Source organism: Macrobrachium rosenbergii, chromosome 55 (assembly GCF_040412425.1).
Source record: "Macrobrachium rosenbergii isolate ZJJX-2024 chromosome 55, ASM4041242v1, whole genome shotgun sequence".
Lineage (NCBI taxonomy): Eukaryota > Metazoa > Arthropoda > Malacostraca > Decapoda > Palaemonidae > Macrobrachium > Macrobrachium rosenbergii.
The window spans coordinates 71,045,163-71,054,608 of NC_089795.1; the positions used below are offsets into that span (position 1 = coordinate 71,045,163).

General features: G+C 39.7%; 1 long non-coding RNA gene across 1 annotated transcript in view; it reads right to left on the reverse strand.

Annotated features, from left to right (window-relative positions):
- The window catches only part of LOC136835391 (uncharacterized), a 95,335-nt gene extending 86,228 nt beyond the window's left edge, over positions 1-9,107 (reverse strand). The window contains exon 1 of the long non-coding RNA XR_010852123.1: positions 8,723-9,107. This is a non-coding gene — a long non-coding RNA (uncharacterized lncRNA). The remainder of the gene's footprint in view (positions 1-8,722) is intronic.
- Between the last annotated feature and the right edge of the window lie 339 nt (positions 9,108-9,446).

Genomic DNA, 9,446 nt, shown 5'->3' on the forward strand with positions numbered 1-9,446 from the left:
TCCTTTTGAAACCCTGTGTTTTTGGGAAGGTGACTGAATGGTGGCAACAGTGATATCACAGTTCGACTTCCATTACCTTCTGTTTTCACAGTCAGTCTTAGGGCGGTCAGATCTGGGGATAGAGCTTTTTCCCACTAAGGGCATTACAGAAGGAACATTGCTCTGCCAAGTGAAGTGTTCACGACAAGCAATTTTATCGTTGAATGAAAGGTCGAGTTAACAATGGGTAGCTTATGGTTGAAATTTCCCTTTGAAGTCTATAATTAGGGAATGTAGAGAACATTCTTCAATGATGCACTGGGAGGTTAAGGTATGTGGAACTATCTAGTGATACTGTCACCATATTCAAGTGTCTGTCTATGCTGTTAAGATACGTTAAGATACTAACAATCTGCCAGTGCTAGGGCCAGCCCTAGGAGAGCTGTTAATCAGCTCAGTGGTCTGGTAAAACTAAGGTATACTTTTTTTCTTAGGTCAAACAATCTGTGTTGTGTAATGATGAACTGTACCGACTGCCATCAGTTAATTTAGTCCAAATTAGCAAAGCAAAAGGGGAGAGAAAAAAGTTTTACTATACCGATATCGTGAACGTATCGGAAATGGGCATGACAGCATAAACAAGTTGACTGACTAAATACTGGACAACGATAATTTCCTTCGTATAAGGGTTCACTTCAATTTTTAGCTTTCAGTAAAAGAAAATTATTGAGATGGCTCTCTGTCTGTCCGTCCGCACTTTTTCTGTCCGGCCTCATCTTAAAAACTACTGAGGCTAGAGGGCTGCAAATTGGTATCTTCATCATCCACCCTCCAATCATCAAACATAAATTGCAGCCCTCTAGCCTCAGTAATTTTTATTTTATCTATGGTTAACGTTAGCCATAATCGTGCATCTGGCAACGATATAGGACAGGCCACCATTGGGCCGTGGCTAAAGTTTCAAGGGCCGCGACTCATACAGCATTATACCAAGACGACCGAAAGATAGATCTATTTTCGGTGGCCTTGATTATACGCTGTAGCGGCTGTACAGCAAATTCGACTGCGCCAAAGAAACTTCAGCCTATATCAGCTTATATAAAACATATTGACTTTTAAATGAATACATCTTAATTACGTATAAAATGCTGGTGAAGATTAGCAGCCGAGATGGTTATTCTGGGGAAACGTGTACCCAAAAAAACTCGCTGTAACAATGCACCCAAAGCAAGGAAACTGACTGAACTACTTTTGTGCTTAACTTTAGCGAAAACTGTTTCATACGAAACAAAGTGAATTTTCATAATTGATTACTTAGATAAAATCATGAAATCATTCAAGAGATGAGCTTAAACAGAGGCAACTATGCATTTCAAAGCCAATTTCCAAGGCCATGTGTCAGCCACCGACAAAATCAAATTCTACTTGTGCCGGCGTACCAAAGTGCGAAAGAGCGAAGAAAGAGCTGGAAAAAGAGACAAAATAAATGCAAATTCCTACGTACAAATTTTCAAATAGCCGAAACCCTGTTACGAAAGATAGAAGCGTCCTCATGAGTATGATCAAGCCCTCTGATTTCCTCTTTCTCTGACTCCTTACCAAGGGTTATGGCATAAGTCTCTGTCAGCTTCGTCAGTAGCAGAAGTAGAGAGACGGTATGGCCCTGTCCTGTTAAGGATTTGTCTCAAGTCACACCGAGTCAATTGAAAGGTTAGCATGCCAGGGTCCTATCATTCCTCATTATGAGGGGAACTTGCTGCAGGGACAACCGCAAAAGACAGGTAACTCAGAATACTGAGGGAAAGAAATGTTTATCAGCATTCCAGTGAAGCTGCCGACGAAGTACTGGTAGGCAAGCGGTGAACTATGAACACACACCACTGTCTGACCTGGGGAGAGCTAGGCACATGCACCAAGTTGGCAGTGTTGAAGATCATGGACTGGTCACCTACCCTCACATGCATAATCCCCTTCGTGAGTCAGAGTAAAATGAAAAGGGGTGGGCAGTCCAGGAGGAAGAAGACAAAAATATTTGGTGGTATGGATGATAGGTTATTCCCCTCTGAAGACTCTGTAAACATCTTGGGCCTTCCTCAACTGCTGTCGAAGCTCTCTGCTGAGGAGACCAGCTAATGCACTCCCTGCAGGACCGACTAGTTCAAAAAAACAGAACTGGTTACATTAACACTAATGGCATAAAGCAGCCACAAACCCACTTACACCCTTCACACCTTACGTTGTCCACTTTCGCTCAAATCCACAAATAAAAACACCATCATCATACATACAATAAAAAGGATGAAATGAGGTTCAGACTTGATGGACAGTCAGGTGTGCAGCATGACATCTTAACTCAAACATGGCTGAAGAAAAAGTTCTTGATGACAGCAGGTGAACAGGGGTTTCTCCTACTCGCTAACCAACCATCATTTAACTATCTTATTACCCAAGTTTCAACTATCAATTTCAGCTCGTTGAGGAATATTCCTACATAAATGGCAATGGTTTTGTGTTGCTGTGGGGAATACAAATCAGGAGTCTGAATGAACTAAGAACACCTTGAGTGTCTGCAAAATCACGTGTATGCAGCTTGCCACAATACTCAGCAGTACTGTAATGCAGCAACCTGTCACTTGTGAACTTAGCACTTTGTCTGCTTGTGCACATCAGTTCTGGATGTACCAGGCAATACTTTAGGGTATGTGATCACGAGCATACTGACTGTTATTGTACCCAGTGGTATCATATGGTAGCAACACGTCACTTTTGAGCCTTCAGTCTGCATGCACACCATCCAAGGAACATGCACATGATGAGCATGAGGGTAACACATACTCTACTCTGTGTACCTCAGCAGATGCATGAATAGGGGAAGAGATGCAGCACACTCCTTTGTGTCTCAGAAAGAATGGGGGGACACTAGTTCAAGAACATGATGAAAACCTGTAGACAACTATGGCAGACACCCCACCCACAGGTGAGCAAATGCACCAACAACCTTTGAAGAAATAAGCTGCTCACTCAAATTCGACAGGACTTGTGTGTGCAGGGCTTTCAAGATTCTTTCTCCCTAAGAAGTGGAGTGTGAAGAATAAAAGAATGGAGAGAAGAGATTCCTTGAATGTCATGTGGCTTTAATTTAAGGAAGGTAATACATCAGGATAAAATTTAGCATGTAACAATGTTAAATTCAACCAGCTATGACCAACCTAGTGCCCACTTTAAAGTACAGTTTCACCAGATAAAAAACAGGAGAGTATAGAACTTGAAAGTGCCAGCCTCCAAGCCAGTTAGCCTATATCCCAGGGTGCAAGGTTGGGCTTAGATACATTTTAATATTTCACTTTATGGCTTATGTCACAATATGTCACGTGAGGTGGGTGAGGTGGGTGAGTTAGGTGGGAGTGAGGGGTTCCAGGGTGAACAAGCTCCCTTAGTCTGGTAGAACCCAGCACCATAGGTTAGGTTATGGAAAAAATGTTTGGGTGCATTGCTATATCTTGCTTTCTAACTTTCTAACTGTCTGCTGTAACCTACAGCAGACAAGGTTGGGATGCATCCCTGTAGTTGGCCTTTGAACAACTTCGTTTTTTATGTACTTTGTGATTAATATTGATTATATGCATGGATCAAGTATTTTTCCCTAGAAGTCGTCTTGTTATGTAAGGATTTTAAGCCATTCTTGTTGGTGCCATTTACTTGTTTTTTATTCCTTTCACTCATTTTTTTGGTCCCATAGCCCCTATAAATTCTGCTGATCCACCAAAGTCCCCATAAATGTTGTAAATAGATGGCTGGGAAAACACAACAAACAGTAATGGTCAGAAATACATAATTCATGTTATAAGTAGTCAGAAAACAAATGGGTAACATTGATACTTAATATTTCAATAATATATCAGGCTAACATAAAAAAAAAATATCAGTATGGTCAAACGATGTTCATTTTGGCCTTTTTTTTTATAAGGAATATAGGGTGCAAGTAAAAATATTTACCAAAAAAATATTAGGACTTATATCACCTTACAAAACATTCACTGATGTTGCTTTGAAGAAGTTTTGTAAGTTCTTGGAAACTGTCTGGGAGGTGCATAAGTGCATGCGCGCTACTAATGAGCATTTATGAAAGCTTTTTTGTTTTCCTGTTAAGAAATACGGTAGTTACCTACCATTTTCATAAATTCTTCAGCTAGAATGCTCAGATGTTTTCTGATTCAGGCATTTTCAAGAGAGCCTATTCACATACACAATGGCTGTCTTGTAGGAAGATTACGTAGGGAAGAACTCAGAGGAGATTTACCAATTTTTCATTAAAGTTCATGAAGCCATACTGTTCTTTAACAGGCATTTTAACGTAGTGGAAAAAGCATCTTACAGAAATGAATGGAGGGGTACAAATATCTAACCCATGATTGGTATGTCAATTCCACTGTTAAATCATTCACAGCACTGTTTATCCTTAGACAGGTGCACATGCACATGTGGATGATATAAAGAAATATGTTCTTTGTAAAGAGTGAATATTTCAGGCAATATCCGCGTCAACAAATTTTCACCTTTCAGGTAAAATGTTTTTTAATAAAATTTTGTCACATCCAAATACTGTTTTCATAACTGAAATTAAAATCAAAGAGATATCTATCAGCAAATTTTTACTCTGAATTATAATTGCATTCCAGATGTTAAAATATGATTTTTCCTGTTACATCATATCCTTTGAATGCTTCTGATGTTTATTTCAGTACCAAATTAGTAGTTTTGGAGATATTGGACACCACTTACATCCTATAATTATCAGGGAACACAGTGGATATGCATGGTTTTGGGTAGGGGGAGGGGGGAGGTTATAACATATGAAGTACAAGGATGTATTTAACCTTACCTAACAAAGGGTGCCAGGCCTTTACCTGCTGGACCCACCTTGCCTAACTTAAGCAACAAATTATAAATGAAAATGAATAATATGGTTGCAACCCAACCAATCTACCGTAACCTAGGGCACTAGGTCCTTAACTGGCTTGGGAGGGGAAGGGGAGGATGCTTTGTTCCTCCTGGAACCCCACCCCCTAACATAACCTAGGTCATCAGGTCCTTCCTTACCTATTGCATGGTGTCACTTTGGAAACATTCAATAACCGTTACATTAATCAGTGTCATATCTTGCAGAAATATATATTATAGGCCTACACATGTTAGAATACAACCCTGTATTTCATTCTGGTATTTTCCCCCACCCAAAATTCCACTCTTCCTAATGAATAAAGGAGGTTCCAGTATTTTTAAATGACTATATTGTTACTGAAATGAACACTGGGTACATTCAAAACACTATAAAAAATTTAAGTCACTCAAAATAATCCAAGAAAAATACGTTACACATCTGCACCAAAAGGAGCAAGAAATGGAGGTGGTTTTCAAGCAAAGCCTGAATTCCAAAATCCCACTTAATTGGTGAAACTTAAAACAAAACAACTAATTATGTTTCAGCATTGTCCACATAGCCTACCCACATTTCCAAATGGCAATGCTGTAACAAAAACCATTCCAAATAGGATAGTCATCCTGACCCATAATTCACTGGGACAGAAAATCTGGCTGAGCACCTCACTTGCTTGACTGTCAAAACATAAACAACAACTTACAAAAAGTCCAAGTAGGTAACAAAACTCATCAGTAAATATCTTGGTAACAGTGAATTTGCAATACTGTACCCCTTCGTATGATTTCTGTATTAAACATATTGAACAAGTCAGGGAAATGGCTTCACAGTTTCTTGCTTGAGATTGCAAAATAGTATCCAAACCCAAAGAAAGGGAGTCTATAAAAATCCCAAATAAAGATGAAACACAGCCTTCACCTTCCCAGGCTTGAAAGTTTGAGATAAGCTCTTGAGCAGCTGAGGCCAGGGACAGACCATTTCACTAGCACACCATAGCTATGGTCTTCTCTACCCAAGCTAGGACCAGCTGCTGATGATGGGCTCTCCCAAACATCCCTACCTAGCTCCCTAAAATAGTAAGGTCATGCTTTGCCAGTGAAATCTACCATGCCTTGAGCAAGGCTTGAACCTGGAACCACCACACTATAAAAATTAAAAATAACCACGCTCCGAAGGTTGGCAATGATGTGTGAGCATAAAGAAGTGTTGGTAACACTTCTCACAAGCATTAACAGGCTGGGGGTCTTTTTTGGAGGGGGCAAGAAAATAAGTTTCAGAGTGGTGGGAAGGCCAGGCAGGATGGGAGGGGAGCAGCTGGAAATGCTGTGCAAGCAGACAGAAGTTTGATACTGCTGCTCACAAGCATATGCACAAAAAGAAAGGCTTATAGGGGATGGGTGGCCTGGGAAGGATTTTCCCATGTGGGGAGGGGGAGGGGGATGGGGAGGGAAGGCTGTGCAGGATGGATGGAGAGGAATAGGTGATTGTTACTGGTTTAAAAGTACGACATCACTTGACACGCCATCATACGTAATTTTGTTTATTGGTTTTAACTGTTTATAAACGTATTTAATATTAATAGGTATGTGCTATTCACAAGGTAGGGGGAGTATGGGTACGAAGTTGCCGTTTTATGTCTGTAGTGTTTTCTTTTCTTTACCCTATCTAGATTTTGACACTGTCTGGCAGGAACTTGGCTTTATTATTGTGGATATATGAGAGATTACTGGAGCTCAGGCAGAATTCTACATTAGCTGGGAATTAGGTTTGGATGCATCTCTAAAATTTAATGTTGACTTATACTGCTCTAGATCAATTTGCAGTTCATTCATGTAAATATCTTTGCTGCATTTCCATACTCAAGTTTCTAGTTGATTGGTACTCATGATGAATGAGTTTTAAGCATTTCCTGCCTTACCAATTGGTGCAACACAACTCACTTTTTTCCACCCCATAAACTCCAGTTTCTCAAAATATGGTGGTAAAATTTTACTTGCAACCTTTATCTGATTTTGGACTAGAAAGTATAATTTTCCTGTATTTTTATGTGCACTCTTAACGTTTCTGATGTTTGTTTTGTTAGCTAATGACCTAACCAACCACATCAAACCTAACCTAACCCTAACCTAACCAAACCTAAATGCCAGTCATGATCATATTCCTATCCGAGAGTATCCCTGAAATGTCCATGGATACTCTTCCCCTGCAGAATTTTACAAATTGTTAGGTGTATTCCCCTGGGCCAGATTCCCCCCAACCCACTATGTTACATAAGAGTGTGGCTATGGTGGGACGTGTAGCAGCCACCAATTATCATCAAAACTTAACTACACAGAGCGTCATTTCAGATTTTTGGCCGGGGAGAGGGGGGGGTGAAGGCAGTTTGGCAAGCAAAGTGAGCCTAATCACCTGGGTTTTTTGGATTTTGAGCTCTTTTATGTGCTTTTTAGAAGCACATAAAATAGATAGATAGATGGACAGATATAACTTAATGTGATGACATTTGAATTTCAGTAGGAATAATGGAAACCAGCTGCTGTTACTTCTTGGGGCTTGGTGGGGTGAGGGCAGAGTTGAGGGGGGTGAACTTGAGTCTTTGGGGGACAGTTGCCTCCGGCCCCCTAAATGACACCCCTGAAACTGGAAATCTTGAGGGCCATTATCTGTACTGTTACAGTCTTTGTTTATGTTTATTCGTAACTCCCCAACAGACCTCTACTAAAAACGCCACAAAGGTGGATACATTTCGGGAGAGAAAATGGTGGGGTGGGAAGAGGAAAAATCTGGAATTAAATTCCCCAGAAAAAGCAGCCTGTTATTATTGAGAGAGAATGTCAAATAATTTTCGGGAGATCTCAGTCAGGGAATAATTTCCCTATTCACCCGGATCCTCAACCTAGTGTATGATAGTTGCAGTATCCCATAACGTAATCGATTTGCGTCCCTGTATTTAACTGTTTTGTGTTTTCCCAAGCCAAAAACCTAGCTTCCCAATATGGTTTCCCATATTGTAAGATATAAGAGTGGGGTCCAATAAATTTAAAAGTAGTCATTTGCTACCAAAAAAAAATTCGTTAGAAACATTCGAAAGCACAAATTAGTACATAAGAAAATTACATTTCTAACTCCTGAATGCAATAATGGTGAACAGTAAAATAATACCATCTGTTGGATGAGTAAGAGTGATAAAGAGTTGAGTACATTAAGCCTATAACAACGAGTTGCAGTCTGTTTAAAGCACAGCTAAAAAATATGCTATTTCGAAAGGAATGCACCTTAACCTATCCTATTCTAGGACTCTACCCCCTCCTATTCTAGGACTCTACCCCCTCCCCCACAAGTCCCGGCCCCCCAAACATGACATGGCGTACAGCCAAACGATGTATGCACAATTATTCTACAGGCTTACCATGCAATGCATAAAACAAAAGAAAACCAGATGGAACAATACAGTATTTGATGAGAAATTCAAGAAATATAGTATAACCAGTGTATGGTTTATATATCTGCTACGAATTCTGGTAGCCTATCATGCTATTAGCCTACTGTAAATAGCAATCAATAGGGTCATGGCCTAGGCTAAGCCTGTATCAGCAACTAGGCTAAGCCTGTACCAGCAAGGGGATACTTTTAATTTATGCAACAGGCTAATATCCCGGTAACTATACTATTGCACCCAAAGTAAAAATAAAAGTTGCAATTAACAAGACTGAAAGCAAATGCAACACACATGATCTCGGAAATTACAAGTAACATAAAACAGGGTAGGCCTAATGCATCTAAGAAAAAGATTATCTATCTTACCTGTTCACAAGGGCTTTTCTCTGTTACGCCTATTGATTAGTCCACTAAAAGACGATAAGGCACCAATATTACCAACGTCATAACTTTATCGGCAATCAGCATAAAAAAAAAACATTTACATAAATGCAATATCGAACACGTGTAACCACACTGAGAACTTGAAACCAGAAACGTCAACACTAATACAAATACAAAGCGGTATCTCGTAATGCGCCTCATCTCAGGCTATGGAAATTTGTGGATGGGTGATGGAAGTACTTTGATTTTTTCACATCATCATTATTTTATTAACGATATGCTGTTACAATATAATCTCGTCAGAATAGAAGTTGCAACCCCAGTGTCTAGGGAATAAATCACTGTCAGATCGTTTTCAGTGTTCTAGCCACATGACTTTGACTTCGACCATGAAGTAAAGACTGACGGGATAAATAGGCATATTACACGATTTAAATTTACACATATCCATGCATATATGAAGTGAGTAAAGCGTGATATTTGTGCTTTACTTGACATAGTTAAAATCAAACGGAACTTTGACACTATCCTAAATTTTATAAATGGCTAATTGCAAGGGTCTGAAACGGTACCTCCAGGTTTCCGAGAAAATATTCGGGGATAAAAGCTCACAGCGTTAGTTTACAAGAAAATAATGTAGTGCAGTACAGTTAATATTAAAGGAGACCCAGTTTATGGAAAAATTACCATGTATACTTTAAGGACA